Source organism: Monodelphis domestica, chromosome 4 (assembly GCF_027887165.1).
Source record: "Monodelphis domestica isolate mMonDom1 chromosome 4, mMonDom1.pri, whole genome shotgun sequence".
NCBI classification, from domain to species: domain Eukaryota; kingdom Metazoa; phylum Chordata; class Mammalia; order Didelphimorphia; family Didelphidae; genus Monodelphis; species Monodelphis domestica.
In genome coordinates this window covers 402,125,443-402,140,325 of record NC_077230.1, presented here as the reverse complement: position 1 = coordinate 402,140,325, position 14,883 = coordinate 402,125,443, and the positions used below count along the sequence as shown (strand labels likewise).

Genomic DNA, 14,883 nt, shown 5'->3' with positions numbered 1-14,883 from the left:
TAATTAGAAGGGAACAAAAATCTGAGGTAAAAGGGAAGTATGATTCCCTGGTGTGATTTTACAATCAATCTCAGGGAGAGGAGAGCCAAAATGAAAGCCAAACAAAGGTATTGTAGAAATCTGGCATAGGGAAGTCCAACTTCTGAATTTGTCAAACAGTCACTTCCTCGAACCTCAAAACAAGTCCTCTCCCTTGGTGATAATCCTCATCAATCCCACAGGGATTAAAGATCTCCCTGACCTTGTGCTTCATTGCATTGTGCAGTGACTCCTTAGTAATCCCTTCTTCTGAAATCAGACAAAATTATTAAAGTTTCATAATACTTAAGAATCAAAAGCAGGCTTCCATAGTCTAAAACTTTTGGGTATGCATTGATATGAGGGATAATAGATACTGTAAACATTCACAAAAATCAAAACCATTAATACTAATTCCATGTACCCAAGTCCAAAAAATGAGAAAAGGAAAAATAATTTAAATCCTATTGAAAACATTAAGAAAATGATTTTTTTTAAATCAGGAACTCATATTTAATGTATTTGACAATGGGTCAGGTGTAGAGGCATAACAAAAGGATTCTCACTCAAATGTGAGCTCTATTTCCTCTCTAACTTGGCCATGATCCATGGTGTGAGTGTATATAATTTTTTTCACCAGGTAAAAGCTTGTTATAAATAGTAATAGCTTTCTATCTCAGGTGATGGCACTGGGGGAAGCTACTACAGTGACCAGGCTGAGACTACCACATGACTAGCTAGAACACGCTTTTTTCCTTTCTATCTCTATCCAAGTAACTAATAACCTTTATGAAAAATAAGGACCAGAGACCTAATTTTATTACTTACAATAAAACAAATTCAGATGCTAGTCCCTTTATCATAAACTATAAGATATTGCCTCTCCTCAAGGTTCCTTTTTCTTCCATTCTTTTATATTTTTAAACATGAGGTAAAGTTAATAAATATGATAAATTTCAGAAATTTTTCAAAATACTTTATTTCAAAAATACAGAAAAATACTTCAAGATTTATATAGAAGCTTTGAATACTAGTACAAATTCAGACATAGTAAAGAGAGCAATTACTAATATGTATAAAAATTAAAGTTTACTTACTGACTATGCTTTCCATGAGGGAGATTCTTACTTTTCCAGTCTATTTCTGAAGTTGTTTAACCTAAAAGCAGTGATACTATAACATTAATTTTTCCTTAATTTTAAGAGCCAGCCCTAATTAGGGAGTTTAATCAATTAATATCTTTAAGTTTGAGTCCTGAAAAGAATACCAGATAATCATTATTTATGCCCATAATTTCTTGAAAACCCAGGATTATACGATCTAAAGTATTTCATTACAATGCAGAATTTTATTTTTTCATTATGAAAAGATATAACCATTCCTCTAGTAACCTAGTTTTGCAATCTCAAGAGTCATCCTCAGTTTCTCACACTCCCCCTCCTATACACATATACCATCATCACTAGCCAATTCTTCTCAATTCTACCCGACATCTCGTCTAAGCCTTTTCTTCACTCATATAGACATCAACCTAATCCAACATTCTCATTTGGACTATTGCAATATCCATCTAAGTGAGCTCTCTACCTTAAATCTTTCCTCTCTCCAAAGTGATTTCTTAAAGCACAATTCTCACCATGTCATTGTTTTTTTCAATACACAACAATGAGGAGTATTAGAAAGACCAATATTAAATTACTCTATCATTTTATCACCAACACTACTACAACTCCACCAAAGAGATCTAAAAAATACAAGAGACTGAATCTATGGAGGAAATCCACTCATTATTGTCCAGGGTTATTTTCACTTGTCCCTAATATAATATTAGCATGTCTCCTTATTCAATTACTCACTTTAAAAACATATGCAAAGTGTCTATATCTAAGAAACTGTGTTAGACAGAAAAGAATTAATGACTCTCCCTAATGCCAGCTTTGAGAAAGGAATAGGAAATGTTCCTTCCTGCTTTGGGGTTTTACTCCAACTACTCCCTTTTCTCCTCTAATCCCCACCTTCTCACAACCGTCACTTCCTCCATTAATACTCCCATCTTTTCATGAAGCCGTCTTTGCTTAACAGCAATAAATTCTTTTACAGCATTCTCCTCAGGACTTCAATAACAACTTTCCACTATATTACCTACCTATGCTTTTTTCCACTCAACACTTTGAAGTGTGCATGAAATCATATTAAAGATTCCTAATGCCATACTTCTAAGAGAATACTATTAGGTTTGCTGTCAGTTGTTTATCTGGGGGAGGGGGGGGCTTGCACCTGCTATTTTATTTGTTTTTTTTTAATTACTACAAATATTCATTATATTTATTACTATAAATGCTCATTATTGTTTTTATTAGTTATAAACTTATCTAATAAGTATATACTATATTCCAGTTACTGCCAAGTACTAGAGAGAAAAGTTAAAAGAAAGAAATACATCCTACATACAATGCACTTATATTCAGGAATAAACACTGAGATACTGAAACAAATGCAGGATGCATTAACTCTTCTATCTTCTGCTAAGAATTAAAAAAATTTTTTTTAAATAGGAGGTTGCTGGGGCAGCTGGGTAGCTCAGTGGATTGAGAGCCAAGCCTAGAGACAGGAGGTCCTGGGTTGAAATCTGGCCTCAGATACATCCTAGCTGTGTGACCCTGAGCAAGTCACTTAACCACCATTGCCTAGCCATTACTGCTCTTCTGCCTTGGAACCAATACATATTATTACTTCTGAGTCAGAAGGTAAAAGCTTTTAAAAAAAATTTTTTAATGTACAGAGGCCCAAATTACAACTCTTTAATAAGGGCCCTGCACAGTACTAGCTAGTCTCAAAACACACTAACAGTACTAATTAGAACTGTTCAAACCATCCAAAGAGGGAAAAGCACAAGAAAAAGGTGTAATTACAAATCAACCAAAAAATAAGAGACGAGGATTTTAATTTTGAGTCTCAGAACTATGAAAAATGAGGTTAGTTTCATCTTACAATAGCAATATATAGCACTTTGCAAAACTTAAAGCTAAAATATTAATTTTAGTTAGTATTGATGTTATTATTACTATCACTTTGTTATAGTAAACCACACATTAAAGAAATTTGTAAAAATAAGTAAAATAATGTGATTCATCTCACTAATTCAATTTTGGAAAATTGCTATTTTTCACTTAAATTTTTTTATGTTAAGATAGTAGGATTATTATTGCTTTATAAATGGATTCGTATTTTAAATTTTTAGCCATTTAAATTTCTGATACAGTAAATACTGACTGATACAACCCAGATGAACAGAAGCTCTCTCTATGGTCTTTCATAATTTTTAAGAGTACAAAGGGGGTGGGGAATGATTGAACAAACTATGACATAAGACTGTGATAGAATACTACTGCCTTATAAGAAATGATGAGCAGATTAATTTGAAAAAATGATAAGACCTACATAAAATTATGAAAAGGAAAATGAGAACCAACGGAACATTTTAAACAGCTATAGAATTAATATTTGAAAAATATCTTTTGAATGTCCACTTCCAGGGAAAGAATTGATGAGTATAAACATGAAAGACTTATATATACTTTTGGGTGTGTGTGTTATCTGATGCCTTCTCTAACATAGGAAGGGGGAAAAGGAAGATACTTGGGAATTTTGATGTAAACTAACAACAGTTTTCTAAAAGAGAAAGGAGGGTACAGAAGGGTTAGAAGCTAAAAAAGTTTGAAAACTGTTGCTCTAGGATAAACTCTAGTGTACTTTCCATTACTAGTGAGGTCTTTATAAAAAGCTAGATAACATCTTGGTCAGATACATTGTTGAAGGGATTCTAGTTCAGGTATAGTTTGGATTAATTGGCCTCTAAGGTATCATCTACTTCTGAGATTTGTAATTGCATGATTCTCTGCAATGATGAAGAAAAACCTTCATTCTTTTCTGCAGCACTTTATTTCAGACAAAACAATTAGGGAAATACAGCATTTAAAAAGCTACTCATCATAGAAAAACCAAGAAGCTGATGTTACAAATTTTAATTACCACACTGACTTATGATAAACAAAAAAATTATACTTCTTTTCAAGGTGAACAGTGAGATCCTAATGTACCAAGTACATGAAAGGATAGCAGTTTATTTACCAGCAATAATGAAAGTCAAATATTACAGCATGATATTCCATATAGCAAACCATGTTACCTCACTGTTAAAAACCAGTAAATTATCTTCCTTTGCATCAACTTGTTTACCTAGCCTTAGATCCAGAATTATTATCCATTATAAACAATCTTGTCAAGCACTGTCACCATCTTAAGTAAAAAAAAAAAACCCAGTGTGACACACTAAAACTCTATGTCTTGTTTGCTTACTAGCCAGAACTTTGTTGAGCTCTGCAGAAAACTAAGACACATAGGTGAACTGACATCTGTAATTACTAAACTAGTCTGTAAAAATCTATAGCAAGGTTGACAATGCTGAGAAGCTATTTTGTTCACTCAGTGAGCAGGGTTCTTTTCAAATCAAAGCTTCTTGAAATCATTTTTTCCTTCAAAATAAAACCATACATAAAAAACATTCCTATCTCTGTTCAGTCTATCACCTTAAAAATGTTTGAATCTAGTAGCTGTCCATTCTTCATTGTAATAGATTCAACAACTAAATTCTACTAACACACAATAAAGTGATACTACTTTCAAGATCACTACCATTTTACATTAGTTCTTTAATCTTCCTAACCCAATACTGGTCATTACTTTAAGTTCTGTCACTTAGTTGTATTTACATTGAAACAGAATACTGGCTATTTTCCTTATCTATAAATTATGAGGTGGTTTTCACTGTATTCTTTACGTAAAGATAAGCCATCTTTCCATAGCAAAATATGAAAAAAAGGTATTAAATGGTAATACAATAATCTTTCCTATTACACAGTTAACAATTAACTATCAAGAATCTATCATTCACACATTAGATCACTGTTTACACATTTACACGTAAGACTCACCTCTTTTGACAATAATCAAGTTTGACTGATAAAGCATAGCCTACTAAAATTGAAAGTGTACACTTTCAATATACACATTACACCCAGAAGCAACCATTCTTTGTCGTAATGTTTTATCAACTATATACATATACTCCTATCCAGTCTTCACTTCATTCCACTTAGCTATAATCCACCAAAACACAGCACTGCATCTGTGTCCACACTCTACAAGAGCCACTCCTCATGCCTAGAGGGCTCTCATTTCGCCTCTGCCTTTAGGTTTCATTCAAAACAGGACTCAAGACCTACCTTCTACAAGAGATCTTTCTTCCACCACCCAAGGTTACCTTCCATCTATTCTGTAAACATCTTGTGCACCTAGTTTTCTTTATGTCATATCCTCCATTAGATTATCAGCTCATTGAAGGCAGGGGTTATTTTTGTCTTTCTTTCTACCTGCACTTAGAATAGTTTTTGGGACCTCATTATCATCATCATTAGCATTTATATAATACTATTAAAGTTTGCAAAAGTGTTTTACAGATAAAATTTTGCATATTATTATCACAATGGAGGTGCTATCATCATCCCCATTTTACAGATGAGGCTGAAAGGGATTAAGTGACTTTCCAAGGGTGATATAGTTAATTAGAGTCTAAGTGGATTGGAACTCCTGTTTATTATGATACCAACTCGAAACACTTTATCCACTATACCATTCAATTAATGTCGGGCGACTGATAGATAGACCAGAACACAGCAAAATTTAACCAGCTATCTTCCTTGTCCTCTTAATATAACCCGAGTTTGAGCTCCACCAAGTCCTCAAATATATTTTCTAGAAAAATAATTCACCATCTTAAGTAGAAAACACTACATGTATCACTATTATGTTTAATCTCTTATATCTGGCCCAACATCCTAGACTACAAAAATCTTTGTGAGTCCTAAATCTATCATTCCACCAGCTAGGAAACCATCCCACACTCATGGCATCTTCAAATATCTGTTACCAATATAACTGACAAAAATTCTAAGCCACACAGTATTAAGCACAGATCCTTGAAGCACTTTACTAGAAACTACATATAGCACCTCATTTCTGTATCCCCATCTCGTGCTCTAAATAATGATTACATAGGAATTGATGGTTTGTCTTCCAGTTATGTTTTTCTACAAGGTGTACACAGCTTGCCACTGCTTCAAACTCAAACCTTCTTCTTCTACCAGTAAACAAAAAACCATCTGGTTATAAGCATGAAACCACAAAAAAGTTCTTTGCCTTCCTGCCCCCTGTAAATTAAAAAACAAACCAAAAAAACCCTATTAAGTAGTTTCAATTATGGCAAAAATCAATTTCTGTCATTTTTGTATCTATATAGTCAACATCTAATTTGCATAAGTTAACAGGCAAAATGTATTTCAAGAACAACATTATTGGGGGCAACTGGGTAGCTCAGTGGATTGAGAGCCAGGCCTAGAGATGGGAGGTCCTAGGTTCAAATCTGGCCTCAGACACTTCCCAGCTGTGTGACCCTGGACAAGTCACTTGACCTCCATTGCCTAGCCCTTACCACTCTTCTGCCTTGGAGCCAATACACAGTATTGACTCCAAGATGGAAGGTGAGGGTTTTAGGGGGAAAAAAATTATTCCAGGAAAGGTCTTGGGAATAAGCTTGTGAAAACAAAAGGAAAATTTTCCACATGGGAGTGGACAAATATTATGGAGAGGTGCCGAAAGTAGATGAAATTGTGGATTTTACCACTTTATTGCTTAGTATCCCAAAGAGTTTCACAATTTTAAGTGGACGTCCAAACTACAGAATGGGAACAATTCCCAACAGTTGAAATGAAGGATTGTAACTCTTCAAGTGTAATGTTACACAGAGGCAAAAAACATAGAATCATATGTCCCACTGAAATATGAGGCAAAAGTAAACGAAAAAAAAGCGGCAGAAACTGGGAACAATAGGGTGCTATGGTTATTATTTCTAAATCCTAATGCATGAAAAGATTTATGCTGGTTATAGGCATTAGATGGTCTGATGTCTTCTTTTAAGACATTTCACTTCACATAAAACCTTTTTAAATACTTCATGTCTCGAAATCTATGCTGAGATTACTAAGGCCAAGAAGGTCTTAAGTCTTTTTTTTTTTAACCCTTACCTTCTGTGTTAGAATCAATAATATGTATTAGCGAAAAGGCAGAAGAGTGGTAAGGGCTAGGCAATGGGGGTCAAGGGACTTGCCCAGGGTCACACAGCTAGGAAGTGTCTGAGGTCACATAGAAACCTAGGACCACCCATCTCTAGACCTGACTTTCAATCCACTGAGTTACCCAGCTGGCCCCAGGGTTTAGTCTTAAACATGACCTCCTAAACACAATGCAGGTCAAGGTATAATAAAAGGGATATTAATGATGAACAAACAATGCCAGCTATGTGTACCATCTGGAGATCCCAACAAAAATTTAATAAGACATTCCAGTTTCACATAACTCAACTGATCAAATATAGATATATTACCTAGAACAAAGAATGGTATCAAATTTGAGGATGCTCCCCTTTCTCCAGCAGCCCCAAAACAAAAAGACACAAAAAGCTGAAGAGTGAAGTCAGTCGAGAAATTATTTAGCATATAGGGATAGCATTGTACTTAGGCTTGTAGTAAGAAGTAGAAAGTGTAATAAATGGTCTCTACTCCAAAATGTATGGTCATTGGAGAGGCAAAGTATAGCTTGGAAATAGTTGGAAAAGTACCAAAATGCAGTACACAAGCAAGCAAAAAAATGACATGAGTATACTAAGTAAATATATATGTTCAGGTATAATTAAGGAAAACTATCTGGAAGGCCTCTGATCTGATCCAAGTCCTAAAAGAAGGGAGTTGGTTTGGCAGAGAAAATTTAAAGTAATATGAACAGGATAAGCAAAGGCATTGAGGGAAGTCTTGTGTAGCAAGTAGCAGCAAACTGACCTAGAAGTTAGTCTAGGATTACGTTAGGGAATAATAAAAGAAAAGGTTAGAAAGGGTTAAGGGAATCAATGGATGGAGGCTTTGAATACTAGGCTTGGAAACTGTTACCAGAACAGGAAACTACTACTGATTTAATAGGAAAAGAGTAACATAATGAAAAATGACAACATTCTAGCAGATATATGTACATAGCATTATCTTTTCATCAATTCCCAAATTATTTTTATTTTTTTTTATTTTGTCCTTATACTGAGTATATAAAATCAAAACTCATCTGGAAAAAAACAAACAACCCTTTGATGATAAAATAGTACCAGCATACAATTCTCTTGAGATTATCTGAACATTAATGGATGATGGGGTAGATATGGGTCTCGTATTAATAATGTGAGAATATTTTAAATCTGCAGTCAACATGTTTGGTCAAATCAAAATTAATTATTAAGAACAGCACAGTCAGAAGATCTGTTTACAAAGAAACCGTATTCAAAACTACCTTGGGCAAGAAACTTTACCTCCTTAGGCCTAAGTATCTTCAACTGTAAAATGAAGGAATTTGACTAGATTATTCTTGAGGCCCTTTAGAGCTCTAAACATAAGTATTTTTTTATTGTAAAAGTTCTCAGAAAGTCATACAGTGATTCAATTACAAATCTGTAAGTAGGGCCTAGACTTTCTGATTCATAACCCAGTGTTAATGCCCATAAGCATGATACATCTCCAGAAAGGAAATATTTCAGGAAAATAGCTGGAACCTAATAAAAAGAAAAATCCTTAAAGATTTTATTTTAATAGATAAAATGAAGATATCCAGATTTACAATGGTAGATTCACAATAAATGAGATCTTAAGTTACACAGAATTCTATAGAGAAAAGATGTCATAAACTTTATCAGAATTAAACTTGAAAATTAACATGTGATTGTATTCATTTTCTCAAAATTTAACATTTAAAAAGCTCCTTTAAAAATATATCAAATGGAAGATAAATCTAAAAGTATGAATTTTATAGTTTCAAGTCAAGAAAACATGAAATAATTTTTAGGATACTCTACTTATTTATTAAATCATAAAACATACTTTAACATCCAAACTACTAAATCTGTCAAAACTGACCACTTTTCTCCTCTAACCCTGCCATCACTCTAGCATAAACCCTTATCATCTAGCCTGAACCGCTTCCCTAGACTTCCCTATCTTAGTAGATAGCCTGATGGTGGGTCTTCCAGTCTCAAGTCTCTCCCCTCTCCAGTCCATTGTCCAATCAACCATTAAAGTGATTTTCCTAAAGTCATCCCCATGTCACTCCCCATATTCAATCAATCAACTACTGTGGCTCCCTATTGCCTCCAAGATCAAATAAAAAAGGCTCTGTGAAGGACTAAAAGCCCTTCAATAACCTTCTTACTTACTCCCTATCATGTGTTCTTCTGTCCATCACATCATCTGACTGCTCCACACACAAAAAATGTTCTATCTGTTCAATCTGGGACATTTTTCCAGACAGTTCCCTATGCCAGGAATCCTTTCCCTATTCAACACTGCATCCTGGTTTCCCTTGGGTTTTTTTTTCCCTTTAATTCCTGAATAAAATCTTATCTTTTACAGGAATCTTTTCCCAAACCCCCTAAATTCTTCTTTCTTCCTTCTGTTAATAATATCCTATTGATCCTGCTTGCTCTGTATATATTTGGTTAAACATTGCTTGCCTCATTAAATTGTAAACTCCTTGAGGACAGAGACTTGTCTTTTCTCTCTTCTATCCTTGACACCTGGGACAGTAAGCACTCAATAAATGTTTTAATCATGAACTGACTTTCTATGGAAATACAATAGAATGGACCCCTAAGTAGAGAATTGGAGGATGAAAGTAGACTCTATTGCACATAAGAAAAAAGACAGGCCTTTCTATAATCTCCTGACACAAAAATACATATTTTAATGGAATTAATGTCCTAATAACACTATCTGGCTTTGAATCTGAGACCCAAGAAATCTTATAGAAAGCAATATATGGATCCTCTATGGAAGATTTTGCAAAGACAAAGTCAGAAATGAGGATCTACTGAGTATATGAAATCAAAGTATACAGAAGTAATGTGGGCATGGTGGATAGAACACAGGAGATAGGGTCAAATGAACTTGGGCTGAAAATCTGCCTCAGACATGAGCTATAAAATTGTGAACAACTCACTTAACTCTTCAAAGCCTTAGCTTTCTCACCTATAAAAGATATAATAATACTTACTCTCAACTGACAGGATTTTGTGAAGTAAAATTAAATGGCATATGTAAAAAGCATTATAAGAACTTTAAAATGCTATGTAAACATTAATTATTACTATTAAAACAACTCCCTGATCCCTCGGTAACCAGAATCTGGAAGGAAAATCATTAATAAAAATTGTCCCTTCCATGCTCTCATGAATTTCAGTGATATCACCAATGATACAAATCTACACTGACCCAGACAAAAGTGTGTAAAATTAGTAACTGGCATTTATATAGTTTGCTATGGTTTCCAAAGTACTTGCATAAATTTAACGCACATAATTTCAACTTCACAAATCAGTAAACTGAGACTCAAAGACATCAGGTGATTTGCCTCTATTCACATAACTAATATTAAAAAAGCAGGACTTGAATTAAATCTATAAATTCAATAAAGGGAACTGAGAAGTCAGTGATTAGTCTCTGATCTTATGAAGCAGGAACAGAAGGGAGCCAGAATCCAAAGTTAGAACCATAATCATAACTCCTAACCTAGCATCAGACCAGCATTCTTCTCTACTACACAAACACCTAATCATTACCCTGAGTACAGAGTTTCTGAAACTCCTAATACTTTCCTAGGTTAATTTTTAAATGCTATATTCTATGTATCATGGTTTTAAAAAATCAATATCACCATCCAAAAAATAGCTGAATGACCTTAAGTGTCAATGTGTGAAAATTAAGGTTTACTATGGAAAAGGTAATGAAACAGAAAATGATTTTACTGTTTCAATCAACTGTGACAAGGATACCTCAAAATGGTTGTCACCAATCCTACATAGCAATGAATATTACCCGTTGGACCATGTTTTGGTCCAAAGAAAGGAAATTAAATGACTTTCAGATTTAAATTCCTGTAGCTCAAATTATGATCCCCTATTTTGAAGTGTTTGGAGTCTGCTCTTCCTCTTCTATTTCTCTGACATGCTCTTTGATCCTGAAAACACTATTTTATACTATATCTCAAGATATTAATCTACAAAGAGAGATCGGTGTATGTTTGGACTACAAGAATTACAATTTGAGATGCCTGAACATTCTTGGATAACTCAATGCAATAAAAACATACCTAGAATGCGGGGGGGGGGGGGGGGGGGGGCCGCAGGATTCATCTTAATTTTGTAACTGTAAAATTAAGAATTATTATAGCCTTCATTTTAGAGGCATTTTCCTGTATGAAGATTTTATTATAAAATATGGGCAATAATTGAACAAAATAAAGAGTATACAAAGTAGTTATGATCTATTTCAAAGAAGAAAGAGGCATGAAAATGAGCCCATGGAATAGTCAGTCAACATTTTTTTTAAACAGTGATGTTCCATACTGTAAAAAAGTGAAATTAAATGGAAAATGGTATTGTAGTTTCTCTATTCTAAAACCAATAAATCAGAAGCTTCTTACATTACTTTGGACCAAAAGATGGAACACATGTAGGCACAGGAAGGAGAAAAATCAGCATAATTTGGAACAGTACAGAAGCATTTTTATCTAGAAAAGTGCAGTTTCAGAGCTGAGACTTACAAAAAAATGCCACTAATTCCAAGATCTATTTCCCTTGTATCAAGGAGAAACTCCTGAAAACATCCTGTTTGAATCTCAAATACAGCAAAAGGAAATGTTCGTGGCAATCAAATATATGTTATAATACTTGAGTAACATATAGGTAAATGTTCACAGAAGGGATAATTCAAAACTAGCAAAATCATAACCAAACTATCTCATTTTTCTACACCTAACATGGGCATACTTAATTTCTAATAGAAATTCATAAGAGCACTTTACTGAGAAATTTAAACTCTCAAGAGTCATTAAGATAGCCAGACTTGGACTTGACTTGAGCAAAATAGTTTAGAGTCAACCTTCCTGATGATGTTCTCAAGTGCAATTTGGTTAATTTAAAGGAACATTTATTAGCAAACTTCATAGTTTTTCAGTGTACTTTCCATTTCATTATATACTTTACAAGTATAAAGAGTGAACTTGTCTACAAAAATTTTTTAAAGAAATCATTGTCCCTAAAAAGGGCTATATTCTCCTATACCCTGTCTATTTTAAGATTAATACTCTCCAATGTGCTGCCTCTCCAATGCTCCCCCTTGAAGATAAAAAATTTTTTTTTCACTCAAACTGATCTATTACCAATTATTTTATTTTATTTTATTTTATTTCATTTTTAAACCCTTTCCTTCCCTCTTGGAATCAATCCTATGTATTGGTTCCAAGGCAGAAGACTGGTAAGGGCTTGGCAATGGGGGTTAAGTGACTTGCCCTGGGTCACACAGCTAGGAAGTAGCTGAGGTCAAATTTGAACCCAAGACATCCCGTCTCTGGGCCTGGCTCTCAATCCATTGAGCTACCCAGCTGCCCCATTACCAATTATTTTATATTCATCTACTTCATCACACCTTACTCTAACCTTTTAAAAATAAATCATCATTTACTTCCTTTCCTAGTAAATTTTTGGATGGATAATATAATTTTAAATTGATAATGCTATATTTCTATTATTAGGACCCATTCTGCAAAGAAGAGTACATAATGTCATAATGAAGATATGGTGGTAGTATATTTTCTATAGTTTTATCAACTCTCCTAATGTGTTAATGGTACTTAAAATGGAACAAGTAATACATATCAATCAATAAGTATGGATTAAATGCTATATTATGAAAGAGTGAAGTAATCTTACCTACAAGGAGCTTATATCTACCCTGGATCATTCAGATAGTGAAACTACTCAAGCAGATCACAGTCCAGTGGAGGAGACAACACAAAAACAACTCTGTGCAAACATGATGAACTGATAAGCTCAGAAGGAAGGTATGAAAATTAAAGAAGTGAGGAACAGGCTTCCTGCAGACAGTGGAACTTCATCTAAATCTTAAAGGAAGCCAAGAAAACCATGAGGCAAAAATGAGCAGGAAGAACATTCTAGGCCTAAGAAACAGCCAATGAAAATATCCAGAAACAACAAGGAAGGTAAAGTCACTGGACCATTGAGAAAGTGAGGCAAAGCAAAAAATGAGAAAATGAGAAAGGTAGAAAGGGGCTAGGTCATGGATGACTTCAAAAGTCAAAGAAATTATTTTATATTTGATCTTGTAAGCAATAAGAAGTCACTGGTGTTTAATGAATAGGAGATTACATGGTCAGACCTATCTTTTGGAAATTTTATTTTGACAATTAGACAGAAGATAGACTGGAGTAAAAAGTGACTTGAGACAAGAAGGCCAATGAGTAAGTAGGCTAGTGAAACTATCCAAGTGTTAAGAGCCTGCACTATCAGAAAACAATATGTGCAAATATAAGTACATGCAAAATGTATATAAAATATATGCAAAATCTGTAAACTCATTTGATCTCCTAACTCTGTTAGTTAAATACTATTATTTTCCCCATCTTAAGCATGAGACAGGCTGATTTGCTCTCTGTCACAGATAATAAGTGTCTGGGGTAGGATTTGAACTTAGAGATCTTCCTGACCATCTAAATCCAACCCTCTATTCTAGTTTCTAGCTACCTATAAAATTGGGAGTTATTGGGTGGGGTGGAATAGGGTAGGGTAGGGTAGGGTAGAATGGAAGGTAAAGCACTAACACCTGGGGAACCAAGAAAGGCTTCACTGAGAAACAAAGGAAGGAGAAGAGAGTATGCAATCATTTAGTGCATTCATATTACTGACCAAAAAAAATCTGAACTAGAAGGGGAAGAACCTTGAAAATCATATAGTTCAATATGTGCACTTTTTAAATAAACAACATGAAGCCCAATAAAAAGATTATGTGACTTATCCAATTCTCACAGGCACTAAGGACAGAATGATATAATGAAAAGAATACTGCATTTGGAAATAGGAGAGACCTGGGTTCATACTGCAACTATATAATGTGTAACAGTAGAGTCTTTGTCACAAATGTAAACCCATCCAATCTCAGTTTCATCATTACTAAACACAGAATAGTAGAGATAATCAAAATAAGTTTCATTCCATCAAGCTATCCACTAGACACTAGAGCCTAACCAGGATAGGCATTTTACAGTTTGCCTTGCTACTCTATCTATACCAGGGGTCCCCAAACTATGGCCCACAGGCCACATGCGGCCCCCACTGCACTTCCGGAAGGGGCACCTCTTTCATTGGTGGTCAGTGAAAGGAGCAATGTATGTGGTGGCTCCTCAAAGCGTGGCGACACTCACTTACAGTACTACTTCAGGTGACATAATCCTCTGCATGGACCCTTGTTCTGCAAGTAACTGAATGAGGAGGAGCCCAGCAAAGGATTATGGGGCTGCACAATGGAAGACTTCAGCATGGTGAGCGGCGATCTGGGGGAGGGGATTCCACACTGTGTGTACTGCTGCCCAGTATACTGGTGGTGGTGATGGGCCTGTGCAAGGTGTGACAGGCCCATCAAAGCCAGCACTGCAGCCTCTGCTATTCCAGACAGCAGTATACAATGTCACAGGCCCTGCGCCACCTCCAGTACTATATACAGGCATCGGATAGTGGTGATCTGGTCTGTGACATCAGTGATGGGACTCTACTGTGAGAAGCCCACCACTGCCCCTGTTTTGGGGGGGGTCAAATTAATATAAGACTGTCTTATTTTCTGGGAAACACGGTAGTACAATGGCCCT

At 34.9% G+C, this 14,883-nt stretch overlaps 1 protein-coding gene across 11 annotated transcripts in view; it reads right to left on the bottom strand.

The window, feature by feature from the left end:
• The window catches only part of RERE (arginine-glutamic acid dipeptide repeats), a 574,348-nt gene that overhangs the window by 464,109 nt on the left and 95,356 nt on the right, over positions 1 to 14,883 (bottom strand). For 2 of the 11 annotated variants that reach the window (XM_056795834.1, XM_007493038.3), the window contains exon 2: positions 1,116 to 1,176. The exons of the other annotated variants lie outside the window; for them this stretch is intronic. The gene's annotated coding sequence lies outside the window, so the exon portion shown is untranslated. The remainder of the gene's footprint in view (positions 1 to 1,115; positions 1,177 to 14,883) is intronic. 11 annotated transcript variants of the gene reach the window in all.